Source organism: Gopherus flavomarginatus, unplaced genomic scaffold (assembly GCF_025201925.1).
Source record: "Gopherus flavomarginatus isolate rGopFla2 unplaced genomic scaffold, rGopFla2.mat.asm mat_scaffold_34_arrow_ctg1, whole genome shotgun sequence".
NCBI lineage: Eukaryota > Metazoa > Chordata > Testudines > Testudinidae > Gopherus > Gopherus flavomarginatus.
The window spans coordinates 4,877,231-4,893,906 of NW_026115061.1; the positions used below are offsets into that span (position 1 = coordinate 4,877,231).

At 45.4% G+C, this 16,676-nt stretch overlaps 1 protein-coding gene and 1 non-coding gene across 2 annotated transcripts in view; one reads left to right on the forward strand and one right to left on the reverse strand.

The window, feature by feature from the left end:
• LOC127042164 (zinc finger protein 679-like) overlaps positions 1 to 16,676 on the forward strand; it is a 316,167-nt gene that overhangs the window by 185,953 nt on the left and 113,538 nt on the right. The window lies entirely within an intron of this gene.
• On the reverse strand, positions 15,745 to 15,826 carry TRNAS-GCU (transfer RNA serine (anticodon GCU)). The gene has a single exon. It is a non-coding gene; the product is annotated as a tRNA-Ser (tRNA).

Below are 16,676 nucleotides of genomic sequence, written 5' to 3' on the forward strand. Positions count from 1 at the left end.
TGTTGATTTTTACCTGTGGGTTGGTTAAACAGTTTAGCAAGGTTATACACATTGTACAGCAATAATACAATACAGCAATAATACAGCATTACAATGACAATACAGTAGTACAGCAAGAATACAGTTATTTTTACACAGTAACCAAGTTGAAATTAAATGACAGTTTTTCTGGTCCAGCTAGTGGTTTTTATCTGATTGTTAACTTAATTGTCCATATATGGTAGATAGAAGTGTATTTGAACAGTCTCTTATTTATAAAGCATTTTTCTTTTCTTGATGCTTGGAGGTTTTTTCACTGTATACAGTTATTATCTGGTGTCTTCAGGGTGTGATATTTTCTGGCATCTTTGGTCTGTGGGATGCAACTTAAACAACTTTTGTTAGTTAACATAGTAAAGTTTTTTTTTGTTTGTTTGTTTGTTTTCAGTAACCCAGACTTAATACACAGTTTTAACTTAGTTTGTTTACAATGTAATAAGAACAATGTAATAGGGACAGAGCCTTTTATAACATAAGCTATACTTTTGCAATTGTTGTATAGACATTCATTTTCATTTGAGGTGCATTACTAATATTTAATACTAAATGTAATGCTTAACAGCTACAATAAATGCTCACAATCTTCCATGAGAAGGGGTATTGCTTTCCCTTGCTGAACACTTTGTTTTTAGTAACATAACTTCAACAAGCTTTTTAGAGTTAGAGTTAATTCACTTGTGATACCAATTTTACTTTTGTTAACTGTTTAGAAGCACAAACCTTAACAACCATTGCTCCCCATGAACATAACAAAACAAAACAAAAGAATATAAAAATAAACCAACTATAACATTAAACCAAAATAAATTTTAAATACAGATACATGCAAATACTTTGACGGTATTTGAGGGTATACTTTCAAAATGCTTTGCTATGTTTGGGAGCCAAAGATGGAAATCTGTTAAAAACGTGGAAAACTGTTGAAATTGTTTGGTTAGCTTCATGCATAAATTGTTATTTTAAAACATTTTGGTTATGACAGTCTTATAACTATATTTAACAGTGCATACAAATTTATAAAAAGCCCAAACAAGAAATTGACATTTTGTTAATATTATCTTTACCTTAATGTTGAGGTTTCCCCTTACATTTTTTCTTTGAATAACAATTTAAAAAAAAACAAAACTTAAAAAACAAAACTGTGATTGATAAAAGGGAATTCTTTTTGTTTGCAATTGCATTATTTGTTGAGACAGAAATATATGTACATATATTTGTAACTGAAACCTTTTTGAACTTTGCACAAAAAATTGGTGTTAATAATACTAGGATTATACCCCAACCATGATTTTAAAATAATAGTTACGTGACACATACAACATAGACACAAGACACACACACAGGACATACAGGACAAACTTACAATTAAAAACAAATGGAGCCAGAATTCTATTCATAACTATACAAAATAACACCACCAAAAATAAAAATTAAAAAGGGTTAAACATTTGAATAAACAAGTTATTACCTTTTTTAAAACTTGTAGCATGAATTTGATAAAAATATATTAATATTTGTCAAATGTATTGTATTAATTTGGTAACAAGGAATTTTGCATTACTTTATATTTAACATTATTTTAAAACTCTGCTCTATGTAATAAGAAAAGCCCATGTTTCAAATATTAGTTAGTGGTTAGGATTAGAAGCAGAGAGTGCATTTCTGTTGCTTGGCAATCATATCTTCAAGAAAGTTAGGAATAATTCCAGCTGTTGCATTCCTGAAGGGTTAAAATAATTAATTTCCTGGATTTAAAATTTTTACCCTATTTTTTCTTTTTGTTTCTTGTTTTGTTCTGTTTTCAATTGCTTTATCTTTTGGAGGTTTCTGTAAAAACTATAACTTTTAACTTTTAAAACAAAGAGAAAAAGTAGAAGTGAGGAGAGGCGGGGGAAAAAGGGGGGGGTGAAGAGCAACCTAGATAGGTAGCGAGCCTTGAGCTAAGAGAGATTAACTCTATCAAGGCATTTGAAAGTCCAGACAGCAGCAGCAAGTTTAGGAAACTGAGAAAACATATAAAGGACAAAACTTAACTGGTATGTAAAAATATATGAGAAAGAAGGTTCTATTTTCAGATATGAGCGCGGAGTGTGGTTCCATGGGTCAAAGCAATTGGGAAACTTCACAGTTGGGAATTGCGCCCCTGTTTTTTATTCTAGTTATGAGAGGAGATTGGGGGTAGTTACCTGCTCTTGTAAAACCTGAATTTGTTCCCCCAGTGTATGTTGCTTTTGTGTGCATGCCAAGTGGATAGTGGGTGTGCCCTTTTTTGCTGCAGTTAACTGTTTTTGGGCAGCTCCATGTGTTAATGCATTAATTCTAGGTGTTAACCCACTTAATATTAGTTATTTACTTTGAAATTATTTTTTATTCACTCCCCTGTGATCGAGTCGCAGCTCCTGTCTCCTAATGTGCTCTGTGAACTGTTCCATTTTTTCCTTCATTTGATTTACCAATTCAGTGAGAGTATTGTTTGCTACTCTTTCCTTCTGTTCACTTACTTGTCCCGTTCTGACAGGCATCAGTCTAGGTTCCGGTTTAAGTTTAACTGGAACCCAGCTTTTATCATAAGCTGATGGTTGCAATGCAGTGGACCCAGTTTCATGTTTTAATTTTACTAGGACCACCTCTTTCCACTTCTGTCCCCATTCTTCAGGCACAGGGTAGCTACCTGAAGCCTGCTGTTTACCACCAATATTTATAACAGGGGACAGCACATGTATTTTTTGTAGGTTCCTTACAGTTGTTTCCAGTGTTTCACTCTGTTCCTGTACCGGTTGTCTCTGGACTGCTTGCCACCCTGCTAGGGCGGTGGGAGCATTCTAGGGCTGTGTAGCTTCTTTTGATTCTTTTAACTGTTTCTTTGTTACTGTTACTTTTGCTTTTTTACCTTTATTACTATTTTTTAGAGCCTCGGTTTCTACCATCGCTGTACATATGCCAGTGCAAGTCTCTCCACTCTCTTTTTAAAATTCATATGGACCTCCCTTACTGGCAATGCAGTGGATCCAGGAATTATCAAACTCCATGGGGATCAAAAGGGAGGGGATCAGGGGATTCCCTAGCTCAAGGTTTTCTGTCATGTTAGATTGCGATTCTTACAGCGGATAGCTCGCTTACTCACCAGATCAGCGGTCGGGGTCACCAGTGTTGTCAGAAGTGTGTTGTCAGATGCTACCGGTGTGGTGCTCTGCTCTCTCCTTGTTGGTATCACTCGGCTGCGTGCATGTGTTCCCTCTTGTGCTATCCCAGCTCTGCAGATAGCTGACACAGCAGACCCGAAGAGAACCCCCAATGACCACAGAGTCTAGTAAGATACGAAGGCACTTTGGCCAGGTTTATTGCGCTCGGACACAATGGCAGTTCCCTGTAGGTTTCTTAGCCTAACTCAGGGCATACTACGAGAAAAGTGCCTCTTGGCAATGGACTCGGCTCAGTCAGTGGCGGGACTTTCCACTGCCCCCTCGGCCGGACAAAGACATCGCCCCAGGGATACATTTTTATACACAGGTACAAACAAGTTACACATCACTCCTGACGTATTGAGATGAAGCCCCTCTACGCAGTAAGGTACAACCCCTCTACGTAGTAAAGTGCCGCCTCTCACCTTGTACATGTTGGTTCGAACAGAACAACTCTATCCATCATATTACCCTTTTGCCCATGTCATTGGGATGGGTCGGTCTGTTCCTTGTTATCTGTGTGGAATGTGCAAGTATGTGAATGTTCTGATCTCTAGTGTTCAGTACCTTTTAGGTACGTATCTTCTTGCAGCATCAGCCCTTTCCTTGCCAGCTTCTGTGAGCAGGGCCTGCCTCTGGCTCACAGCTTCACTTTGCTTTATGTTAGCAAAGTCTTGGCCATTATTTTAGTTCAGGTCTCAGGCCTCATACTGGGCCTTTATCAGGGCCTTCACTTACTACATTAACCTTTGCACGGCCCACACAGAACCATCCTCAGTGGTTCTTGCCAGCTGCAGGGTTGACGGTTGGGGGCAAAGTTAAGGTTGCATTGGAGGGGGGGCGTTTACATTAACTTCTCATTTCCTGGTTCACAGAGGTTTAAGTTTAGTCACCATCTATACCAGAGGTGGGTAAAATATCCTCCTGCCTCCCTTTTTTTTTGTTTCCCTTGAGCAGGGTTTCCAGTTTCCAAACCCTCTGTGATCTCCCAGCTGGAAGGAGGGGAAGAGCCGTGGGTCCTGGATCTCCAGGATTCAGAGGAAAACGAGATCCTGAGAAGTCCCTGGACGGTGAGGAAACATCAAACCAACCCGGAAACTGTAAGTACGTGAGAGAACCAGCTGGGATTCCCCACACAGACTCTGTGAGCTCAGGACAGTCCCCAGCAGATCTCACTCCTGTCTTCCTACACATGGTGATTGACACTCTGGCTGGAGCTGCCTCCCTTCCGACTGAGTGTTCGGATGGGGTGTGGGCAGGGCCGGCCTTGGGGAAATGGCACCCAGGGCAAACTTGCATTTTGGTGCCCCTGGCTCCTATGGGCATGGCACCCCCCCATTCCCTCTGTCCCCTATGGGCTCCCTAAGCTCCCCACCCTCTCTTCCCCCCAGTCCCTGCACTGTGTCCCCTTTGCTCTAAATACCTGCTCCCCCTTCACTCCTAACTTCTGCCCCCTCCAGCCTCTCCCAACACCTGTCCCCTCCTATGCCGCTAAGCCCAGCACTGTGCCCTTTCACCCCAACTCCTTCCCCTCCCTCATGTGCCCCTAATTCTAGGACTGTGCCCCCTTCATTCATGCCCCCTGCACCTCCCTCCTGCACCTCTGCATGGTGCATACCCCCTTCACCCCACCCTGCCCCCTACACCTCAACATCAGCCCCTTCCTCAGCCCCCAACGCCTGCACTGTGCCCCCTTTGCCCCTAACCCTTGCATCCTCCTGCATCCAAGTGGGAATCCTGACCTAGATGCACAAAGCAGCTGGCATTGCTGCTCGCTCCCCCACTGGACTGCTGCTCCCCTGCCCCACGCAGTCCTGGAGGGCTGGGAGAGGGGAGCAAGGAGCGACATGAGGGCTTCCTGCACCCAGGTCACTTTCTCTGCAGGCTGTGTAAGGGGAGGGCAGGAGAGCAGCTGCTCCTCATGTCTCAGCATAGCCCAGGTGGGGAAGTGACCTGCATGCAGGGAGCCCTGGTGTGTGTGTTGGGGGGACTGTGTGTGTGTGTGGAGAAGAGGATATGAGGAGTGTGTGTATGTTGATGGGAATGTGCGAAGGACTCATAGACTCATAGACTCTAGGACTGGAAGGGACCTCAAGAGGTCATCGAGTCCAGTCCCCTGCCCTCATGGCAGGACCAAATACTGTCTAGACCATCCCTGATAGACATTTATCTAACCTACTCTTAAATATCTCCAGAGATGGAGATTCCACAACTTCCCTAGGCAATCTATTCCAGTGTTTAACTACCCTGACAGTTAGGAACTTTTTCCTAATGTCCAACCTAAATCTCCCTTGCTGCAGTTTAAGCCCATTGCTTCTTGTTCTATCATTGGAGGCTAAGGTGAACAAGTTTTCTCCCTCCTCCTGATGACACCCTTTTAGATACCTGAAAACTGCTATCATGTCCCCTCTCAGTTTTCTCTTTTCCAAACTAAACAAACCCAATTCCTTCAGCCTTCCTTCATAGGTCATGTTCTCAAGACCTTTAATCATTCTTGTTGCTCTTCTCTGGACCCTCTCCAATTTCTCCACATCTTTCTTGAAATGCGGTGCCCAGAACTGGACACAATACTCCAGTTGAGGCCTAACCAGCGCAGAGTAAAGTGGAAGAATGACTTCTCGTGTCTTGTTTACAACACACCTGTTAATGCATCCCAGAATCACGTTTGCTTTTTTTGCAACAGTATCACACTGTTGACTCATATTAAGCTTGTGGTCCACTATGACCCCTAGATCTCTTTCTGCCATACTCCTTCCTAGACAGTCTCCTCCCATTCTGTATGTGTGAAACTGATTGTTCCTTCCTAAGTGGAGCACTTTGCATTTATCTTTATTGAACTTCATCCTGTTTACCTCAGACCATTTCTCCAACTTGTCCAGATCATTTTGAATTTTGACCCTGTCCTCCAAAGCAGTTGCAATCCCTCCCAGTTTGGTATCATCTGCAAACTTAATAAGCGTACTTTCTATGCCAACATCTAAATCGTTGATGAAGATATTGAACAGAACCGGTCCCAAAACAGAACCCTGCGGAACCCCACTTGTTATACCTTTCCAGCAGGATTGGGAGCCATTAACAACTACTCTCTGAGTACGGTTATCCAGCCAGTTATGCACCCACCTTATAGTAGCCCCATCTAAATTGTACTTTCCTAGCTTATCTATAAGAATATCATGCGAGACCGTATCAAATGCCTTACTGAAGTCCAGATATATCACATCCACCACTTCTCCCTTATCCACAAGGCTCGTTATCCTATCAAAGAATGTTATCAGATTAGTTTGACATGATTTGTTCTTTACAAATCCATGCTGGCTATTCCCTATCACCTTACCACCTTCCAAGTGTTTGCAGATGATTTCTTTGATTACCTGCTCCATTATCTTCCCTGGCACAGAAGTTAAACTAACTGGTCTGTAGTTTCCTGGGTTGTTTTTATTTCCCTTTTTATAGATGGGCACTATATTTGCCCCCTTCCAGTCTTCTGGAATCTCCCCCGTCTCCCATGATTTCCCAAAGATAATAGCTAGAGGCTCAGATACCTCTTCTATTAACTCCTTCAGTATTCTAGGATGCATTTCATCAGGCCCTGGTGACTTGCAGGCATCTAACTTTTCTAAGTGATTTTTTACTTGCTCTTTGCTTATTTTCTCTTCTAAATCTACCCTCTTCCCGTAAGCATTCACTATACTAGACATTCCTTCAGACTTCTCAGTGAAGACTGAAACAAAGAAGTCATTAAGCATCTCTGCCATTTCCAAGTCTCCCGTTACTGTTACCCCCTCCTCATTGAGCAGTGGGCCTACCCTGTCCTTAGTCTTCCTCTTGCTTCGAATGTATTGATAAAAAGTCTTCTTGTTTCCCTTTATTCCCATAGCTAGTTTGAGTTCATTTTGTGCCTTTGCTTTTCTAATCTTGCCTCTGCATTCCTGTGTTATTTGCCTATATTCATCCTTCGTGATCTGCCCTAGTTTCCATTTTTTATATGACGCCTTTTTATTTTGTAGGTCACGCAAGATCTCAAGGGTAAGCCAAGGTGGTCTTTTGCCACATTTTCTATCTTTCCTAACCATTGGAATAACTTGCTTTTGGGCCCTTAATAGCGTCCCTTTGAAAAACTGCCAACTTTCCTCAGTTGTTTTTCCCCTCAGTCTTAATTCCCATGGGACCTTGCCTATCAGCTCTCTGAGCTTACCAAAATCCGCCTTCCTGAAATCCATTGTCTCTATTCTGCTGTACTCCCTTCTACCCTTACTTAGAATTGCAAATTCTATGATTTCATGATCACTTTCACCCAAGCTTCCTTCTACTTTCAAATTCTCAACAAGTTCCTCCCTATTTGTTAAAATCAAGTCTAGAACAGCTTCCCCCCTAGTAGCTTTTTCAACTTTCTGAAATAAAAAGTTGTCTGCAATGCAGTCCAGGAACTTATTGGATAGTCTGTGCCCCGCGGTGTTATTGTCCCAACATATATCTGGATAGTTGAAGTCCCCCATCACCACCAAATCTTGGGCTTTGGATGATTTTGTTAGTTGTTTGAAAAAAGCCTCATCCACCTCTTCCGCCTGATTAGGTGGCCTGTAGTAGACTCCCAGCACGACATCACCTGTGTTTTTTACCCCTTTTAGCCTAACCCAGAGACTCTCCACCGTTCCGTCTCCTATGTCCATCTCCACCTCAGTCCAAGTGTGTATATTTTTAATATATAAGGCAACACCTCCTCCCTTTTTCCCCTGTCTATCCTTCCTGAGCAAACTATACCCATCCACACCAACATTCCAGTCGTGTGTATTATCCCACCAAGTTTCAGTAATGCCAATAATGTCATAGTTGTATTTGTTTATTAGCACTTCCAGTTCTTCCTGCTTATTACCCATACTTCTTGCATTTGTATAAAGGCATCTAAGATACTGGTTTGATTTTGCCTCCCAGCTTTGCCCTGACCCTCCTTCCTCTCTGCAATTATAGCCCGTGCTCCCTCCTGCTTCCAACCCATCTCCCAGGTCTTGTTTCCCACTTTCCTGTGGGCTTTGCTCACCTGTCCCCGTCGAACCTAGTTTAAAGCCCTCCTTACCAGGTTAGCCAGTCTGTGCGCGAATAAGGCCTTTCCTCTCTTCGAAAGGTGAATGCCATCTGTTCCTAGCAGTCCTTCCTCAAGTAGCATCCCGTGGTAGAGGAAGCCAAAGCCCTCCTGGCGACACCATCTTCGCAGCCAGGCATTCACCTCCACAATGCATCTGTCTCTGCCCGGACCCCTACCTTCAACAGGAAGAATCGAAGAGAATACCACCTGCGCTCCAAACTCCTTAACCCGTACTCCCAGAGCCCTGTAGTCACTCTTGATCTGCTCAGCATCACACCTTACTATACATCAGCGGATCCACACAGGAGAGAGACCCTGTGTGTGTGGAGAGGCCCCTCTGCTCTGGAGCAGTCACCTGGCTCTGACGGCTGGTCATCCAACTGCCCCCTGCAGCTCATGTCTCTTCCACTCCCCCACGCAGCTGCTTATCTGCCTCCCTGTGCCGCTTTCATCAGCCAAGCGAACCTCTCGGCAGCAGGTCAGATGGGAATCCAAACCTTGCGCCCAGCATCCCCTTGGGTGGGGCACCCGTACGGCCCACCCTAAAGGCTGGTCCTGGATGTGGATCAGAACTGATCCCCTCCACACTCCCCTATGGGGATGAACTTGGGGAAATTCAGTCCCTGATTTTTATTGTCTGTCTCTCCAGCACTTACTTGGGTTTGCCCTCTGCCTTTCCATCCCCAATTCTGAGATTTCTCCTCTCTTCTAGCAGGTGATGGGGTGGTGAGGGAGAATGAGGAGCAGAATCCTCACCAGGAAGATGCTGAGCTTGCTGAAGCGCATGGGGAATTACTGCGAAGATCCAAAGGGAGCGTGACCAGCCCCCGTGATCAGGGAAAAGCTGATGAAAGTTACCACAGACCAGAGAGAGAGCAGGGAAACCACTCAGAGGAGAGAGTGGATGAACCCATTAATTGTCAGGTAACTCACAGGGACCTCAAGGAAAGTATGTCCCAGGAGAAAATCCTCATGGAGAAGCGAGAGAATACATGTAGTGAGTGTGGGAAAAACTTCAATTACCATTCAGGCCTTATTCGACATGAGATAATCCAGACAAAAGAGAGACCCTATGAATGCAGTGAGTGCGGGAAAAATTTCACTCAGAGATATACCCTTATCTCTCATCAGAGAATCTACATGGGAGAGCGACCCTACAAATGCTGCAAGTGCGGGCTAAGCTTCACTCAGAGATCAGCCTTTATCTCTCATCAGACAATGCACACAGGAGAGAGACCCTACGAATGCTGCGAGTGTGGGAAAAGCTTCTATCTGAGCTCAAACCTTACTATACATCAGCGGATCCACACAGGAGAGAGACCCTATGAATGCCGTGAGTGCAGGAAATGTTTCACTCACTTCTCCTCCCTTACCGCTCATCAGACAACGCACACAGAAGAGTGACCCTACGAATGTTGTGAGTGTAGGAAAAGCTTCTCTTGGAGCTCAAACCTTACTACGCATCAGAGGATCCACACAGGAGAGAGATCCTATGAATGCAGTGAGTGCGGGAAATGTTTCACTCACCTCTCCTCCCTTATCTCTCACCAGAGAGTCCACACTGGAGAGAGACCCTATGAATGCAATCAGTGCGGGAAAAGCTTCTCTTGGAGCTCAACCCTTATTACACATTACAGAATCCACACCGGGCAGAGACCCTATGAATGCTGCGAGTGTGGGAAAAGCTTCACTCATAGCTCAGGCCTTTCTAAACATCAGAGAATCCGTAAAGGAGATAAACTTCATAAAAACCTTCTCTAGAGCTGTCAGAAAATTTTTTTCTTTAAATCTTTTGACAGTTCCCAGGTAGTAAGTGTTAAGGCTGTTTGCATGTTTTGCCCACTGTAGTCCCTCAGCTCCCACACATGAGTTGCCTACTTTTGAAGCTCGCTCGTCTTTGGGGTGGATCCTTTGGTCCTTTCTATCAACTCCATTGTCCTGTGAGTCATGGGAGTGGGTGTCCTTTCTATCAAGAATGTCATCACCCCAGGTGGGGGAGATGGGGAGTGTCTTCAACCAGCTATGTTGAGATAAAATCTACCTGGGTCTCATCACTGCGGTTGCCATGGAGTTAGCTAGCTTGAGTTCTCTTTCCTGATGTACAAAGACAGCTATTCTTGCAGTAAAGACATGGGCCATGGATAGTGGGTGAGGTTATCTAGGACATTTCCTCCTCATCTGACCTAACCACTGTCACATTTCCTTGTCTAAACAAACCTGGAGATTCACATTTATACTCCTCCTCCCAGTGCAAAGTTATTGTTAGAGACGTCAAGTTCCTCTTTGAGGACAGATCGTCTCATTCCCAGTTGTTCTCACATTACCCTGGATTGTGCAGAAGAGCAGTTATTTTGTAGACTTTTTTTCTCATTTAAAATATATTTCAATATGATGAAGAGCTGGAGCAGTGTCAGGGAAATAAGGGTCATTTCAGGCTCTGTGACACTGGAAGGAGATGGGGTGACTCAGAGATTCCATCCTTCCCCATCGCCCCAGAACTGTTACCTTGTGTCTGAGCCATGCAGAGTTCACCCCTTCATATTCCTTCACTTCCCAAGGTGTCTGGTGAGGTCATGTTCTTGACTGTCCATGCTTGGGAATGGTGCTTGGACGTCTTTGATCCTAAATCGGAGTCTCTCTGGCAGGCAATGAAAGTGTCACAGACCTGGAAGGGGATTTCAAATGGATCCCAAGCACTGTTCAAATCCCCTTTTCCCTCTATTGGCAAAGCCACTTCTGGGGAGGTCGACTGTTTTTTCCACCCGTTATGAAGGTGCTAAACCTTCTGTAAATAACACTAATGAGACAGCACTGGGTGGAGCAGGTTTCAGTGGATCATGAGAGAATTTCTCATCCTGATTCTGAGACATCAGATGTAACCTAGTCTGGAATTTCACTTTAAATGAAAGTGCCTTCTACCTCTTTGTGATATGGGATTTCTATCTTTCATGAAGGCGCCAGGGTCATATACCTGCATGTTAGTGTTGTTTGGCAGATTGTGGCTCAGTTTTACTGAGAAATTTTAGACAAATGACCATCATTTTTTACTTTAGGTTTGTTTTTCCGCTATCCCTGCAGAACAACATGGAGAAAATTCAAATGCAGTTCAGTCAACAGGAGAGAATACTCCAAGCTGCTGGACATATTATCAGAGAAATAGTCTGTTTTTAAATCTCCACTCTGTAAAAGTGAACAGCAGCAGACCCCAAATGGTGCAACTGACTTAAGTAAGTGCACATGGTCACAGGGTAGTTCAATTATTTAAGTCAATATTGTCTCAGATGATCCAGGGATAGAATTCCATAGCAAGTGATTTGGAACTAGGAAAACACCCAGGTATTTGGTTCCCAAGGTATTTGTGATCCAGTCCCTACAGGAGGTTACTCCTGAAGAGATCTCCTAGCTAATCCCCACGTTTGGGAAATGCTGTCTGTGATGAGGTGCATCAACCCTGCATTGGCACTGCTAGGGTTAACTGCACCCTGTGGGCTGAAGAGGCCACACCCCCTCACCCTCTCTGGGCATGCTCCATCTAGAGACTGAGTATAAAACGGAGCAGCTCAGCTCAGCCTGGGTGTACTGAAGAGGAGAACAAACCTGTGTTGTTGGCTCCTGCCAGGAAGCTGCTGGACCCCCAGGCTGCACCATCCAGCCACTCTGAGGCCCTTGCAGACACGCAATTGACGGCCAAAGATGTGACAATGGATGCCAGGACATTACCAACTCTGAACATAAGGCTGGGAAGTGACTGAGGGAACGGGACTGTTGCAGTGAGAGATCAAGCCTGGACACAGGAGTATTGGTTCCTCAAGGCCCTGCGCCAGGACATGGTGGGGTAGGGTGGTCCCAGGTCCCTCTTCCCCACACTGCACCCACCACTGGATGGAGTCACCACCTGAAGACAAGCTGTCTTGACCCAGGGGACAGATTTCTTCCCCCCTCAAATCCCTGCCTTCTTCACTACATGGCCATACACTCTGTGACAGGATGTATCAACCCCGTGACACTGTCCATAATGATGTAGATGTTGAGGAAACAGAAGTGGTGTTTTTGTTGAACTCACCATTTGTGGGTGATATAACTATGTGTAAGATGAAATCAGTGTTGTATGTGAGATGGCTGCATTTTTAACAGGAACTTCATCTCTGTTATTTTACAGAGATTCTGATCCAGGACTCTATCTAATCCAGGGGTGGGCAAACTACGGCCAGGGGGCCGCATCTGGCCCTTCAGACATTTTAATCCAGCACTGGAGCTCCTACTGGGAAGCAGGTTCTAGGGCTTGCCACATTCCGACACTCCAGCCGGGATGCAGGTCAGGGGCTTGCCCCGCTCACATGTACTATGGCTCCTGAGAGCACTGCCATGTCCCCTCTCCAGCTCCTACACATAGGGGCAGCCAGAGGGCTCCACACACTGCCCCTACCCCAAGCACCGCCTCCACAGTTTCCATTATCCGGGAACTACATCCAGTGGGAGCTGCCTGGCCGTGCCTCCGTGTAGGAGCCAGAGCGGGGACATGCTGCTGCTTCCAGGAGCTGTATGAGGTAAGTGACAACTGGAGACTGACCCCCTCCCTTGTCCCAACCTTCCCACTCTCCTAACCCCTCAGTCTCAGCCTGGAGCACCCTCCTGCATCCCCAGCCCCTCATCCCTAGTCCCACCCCAATCCCTTCTCCAAGCCTGGAGCCCTCTCCCACACCCTGAACTCATTTCTGGCTCCACCCCAGAGGCCACAACCCGAGGCAGAGCCCTCACCCCCTCCCATACCCCAGCCCCCAATTTTGTGAGCATTCATGGCCCCATACAATTTCCATACCCAGATGTGGCCCTTGGGCCAAAAAATTTGCCCACCCCTGATCTAATCCCTAACCACACCTGTACTCAAGGGTTCACTAGTGGAAAGGAGGATTAAAGGAAAACTACCATTTATGAGAAAATTCGTTAATTGTTGAGGATTTATTATTACCAATGAAAATGAAATTAAACATGAAGTTACTCTGTAACGAAGAAGAGGCTTAATTATGTGATCAACTGAATTCTACTGGAAGAATCAAACTTGTCTTGTTTTTCTTTTTGTTAGTAATATAGGAAATGGGGGCTAATCCTGAAAAGCTTCTTTGATGTAACTTACTCCTTTGGACAAAAGTGTCCAGATATAAAACCTCACTCCAAAGGACTGGGTGGGGGAATGTGTATGAGAAATAGAGTAGAGGAGAAAACTGACCCAGTGTTGATTTGAATGATTTGTATTTCAAAAGTAACTTATTTTGATTAGCTTCCAAGTCAGTTTCAACACAGGTGTGTTAGGAAAAAGGTCAGAGAAAGTGTGAGCCCCTTATTGAATGGTGCGGGCAACCTAGTGACAGATGATGTGGAAAAAGCTGAAGTACTCAATGCTTTTTGCGCCTCGGTCTTCACAGACATGAGCAGCACAGTATGGAGAGGAGGTGAGCAGCCCTCGGTGGTGAAAGAACAGATTAAGGACTATTTAGAAAAGCTGGACATGATCAAGTCCTTGATTCCGGATCTAATGTATCTTGAGGGTCCTGATGGAGTTGGCAGATGTGACTTCAGAGCCATTGGTCATTATCTTTGAAAGCTCGTGGTGATTGGGGGAGGTCTCAGATGACTGGAAAAAGGCAAATCTAGTGCCTATATGTCTGCACTGTAATTTTAGTCTTCCAGCCCAAGCCCCATAAGCCTGAGTCAGCTTTGAGACAGGTGCTTTGAGACAGGTGCCCTGGGTGTTTTAATCACAGTGTAGACATAACATTAGGCCACATCTACAGTGCAATGAAGCACCCATGCCCGGCCCCTGTCGCAGTAATCAGGGTCATGCAACTTGGTCTATAGTAAAGTTGCAGTGTCCGTGTCTCAGCTTAGGCTCAGTACCCTGCTCTAGGAGCCCAGACGGTTGGGAGAGAGTTTAGCAAGTGGAAATGGTAAAACCACAGTGGAGTATTACCCTGGACTCATGGCATTTCTCCATTGGTCTGTCTGCTTTGGGGCAGGGACAATAACACGTCCTGCTGCATTCATTATTTCAAAGAGCGGTTTAGGATTTTCATTCTCACCCACGGTGCACAAAGCAGGACTCAACCCTCAGCGTAAACTAAACGAGCTGCCCACAGATTCTGGCAGCCACAATGAGTAATTTGGTGTGAAAGCTCAGACCTGCCCCTGTCCCAGAGGGAGGGGGTCATCTGTGAGGGGACTGGACCACTGATCTATCGACTCTTAACTCCCAAACTTTCAGTAACTCTATTATCAGTGCCTGTGAGCATAATTTAAACCATAAGAACAGTCACACTGTGTGAACATAAATATCTGCACTACAGTTTTTAGCCCCTCAGCTTTAGCTCCATGGGTCCAAGTCAGATGACCAGGCGAGCCATGCTGCCATCCATATCCCAGGAGAGATGGACTCTATGGGTACGTCTCCATTGCAATGTCAGCCCAGGTGTGGCACGCTGTGCTCAAAGCAGCACCTGGAAGCCCCATATTCATCACTCTCATATAATGATGATACGGTTTGTACAAAGTCTGCCTGGTGAGGTATCATTTCAAAAGTCTTGATCTGTTGAACATTAATATTGTGTAGGACTGTGTGTGTAGCATTGGTTGGGAAGTTATGAAGTTTGCTCTGTGTATGTTACTGAGATATGTTATGAGGTTGGGAAATGCCCACCACCAGCCTTCCTGGTATGACAAGGGAGGAGTCAGACTCACGGCTGGCCCATTAAAGGGATCCACACTCCCAAGGACTATCCCAGGAACCGTGTACAATGCAGACTTTTCCGAGATAGCACAGAGACAATGGACTCTGCTTGACTCACATCCTAGCAAAGGAGCTTCCTAGAAAGTTGGAAGAAACTATGAAAGAGGGGTAGACACATCATGTGTTGGCCTCTCTCCCCCACAACTCAATAGCTGGAAACACACCTGGATTGCAAAACTGATTCAAAAATCAAAAGAAAATAATAATAATACATTCAAACTAAAGTCCCCAAACAGACTAGTATTGGTTTTCCAGCAGAAAATTTTCAGTTTGGGAAATTTTGTTTTCCCAATCAGACTTTGCCAAGGGAAGCAGGGAGAGAATGTTTGAGTTGCCTCCTCCAGAGCAGCTTGACCTAGACACTAGCTCTGGTTCACTGTTGTGGCCTTGCTCAGTATGGGGGTATTTTAATTATTTGGAGAGGTCCCAGGGTGTTTGTGGGAGATTATGAGGATGTTCCCTTTTGAGAGAAAAGCTAAGAAATACAGGACTAGAGAAAAACGTTTTAGAAATGTGGGATTTAGACATTTTATTTAAAGCAACCGAGGGTCTGAGTTTCTCAGAAGGTTTTTGTTTGCAGGAAGCAACATTGCTAGAGCTGTAATTGTACCAAAGAAGGAGATGGTTGTCTATAAGCAGGAGTGAAGATTAAACACGTCTAATGAGGATGGGATTCGACCCCATGCATGCAGAGCACAATGGATTAGCAGTCCATCACCTTAACCACTCAGCCACCTCATCTGAGCTGTCAAGAAATGGACAGGAAGAGAAATCTAAGGCCGGCAGAGATAGGGACACTAAGGAGTTTTTAAATACTAAGCATAAGTAGGGTCTGAATGAGCTCCCCTCTCTCACCTAGTGAGGAGCCGTGGCAAATACTTCAGGAACAGACGGTGTTTGCATAGACACACCTACTCTGCCTAGCTATGCAGCATGATGGGGCCGCTTCCCCAAAATGACCAGTTTGGGATGGTGGTGGGTTACAAATCACTTTAGGATTGAGTGGAATGAAATGTTATTCTCCTTCCTGTATGAGTGAAGGGCAGCAGAACATACCTAGTCCGTCCTGATGGAAGGGTAGGTGGGTGAGGAATAGCTTTTATTGGACTACAGAGAAGTGACTGAGGATGTCACCCTAAACCAGTGGTCCCCAAACATTTCACACTGTGCTTTCTTATCCATGGCTGTGGCCCCTCGGAAGCCAAGGTCGAGAACCGGGTCTGGGATTGGGGCTGTTGCTTGCTGGGGAGAGGGGTGTGGACAGGGGTAAAGGGGTTGACGCCAGGCTGGGAGCCAGAGTCTCAGGCCGAGGGTGGGGTTGGGGAAGAGCTGGGACAGAGTGGGGCTGAATGGTGCTCCTTCCATGGGATGCCCCCGTGAATGTTCCTCTGTGTCCCCCTAGGAGTCATGCCCCACATTTTGGGGACCACTGAACCGTACTCGCTAAGCAGGGGCTAGTGATGCCAAACCCCAGGGAAAGGGCGAACAAGTGCAGGGGCACCAGAACCATGGTCCCCCCTTCTGTCTGTGGCTCCGCCCCCTTCCACACCTTCCACCCATGACCCCATCCACTGTCACCTCTGTTCCACCC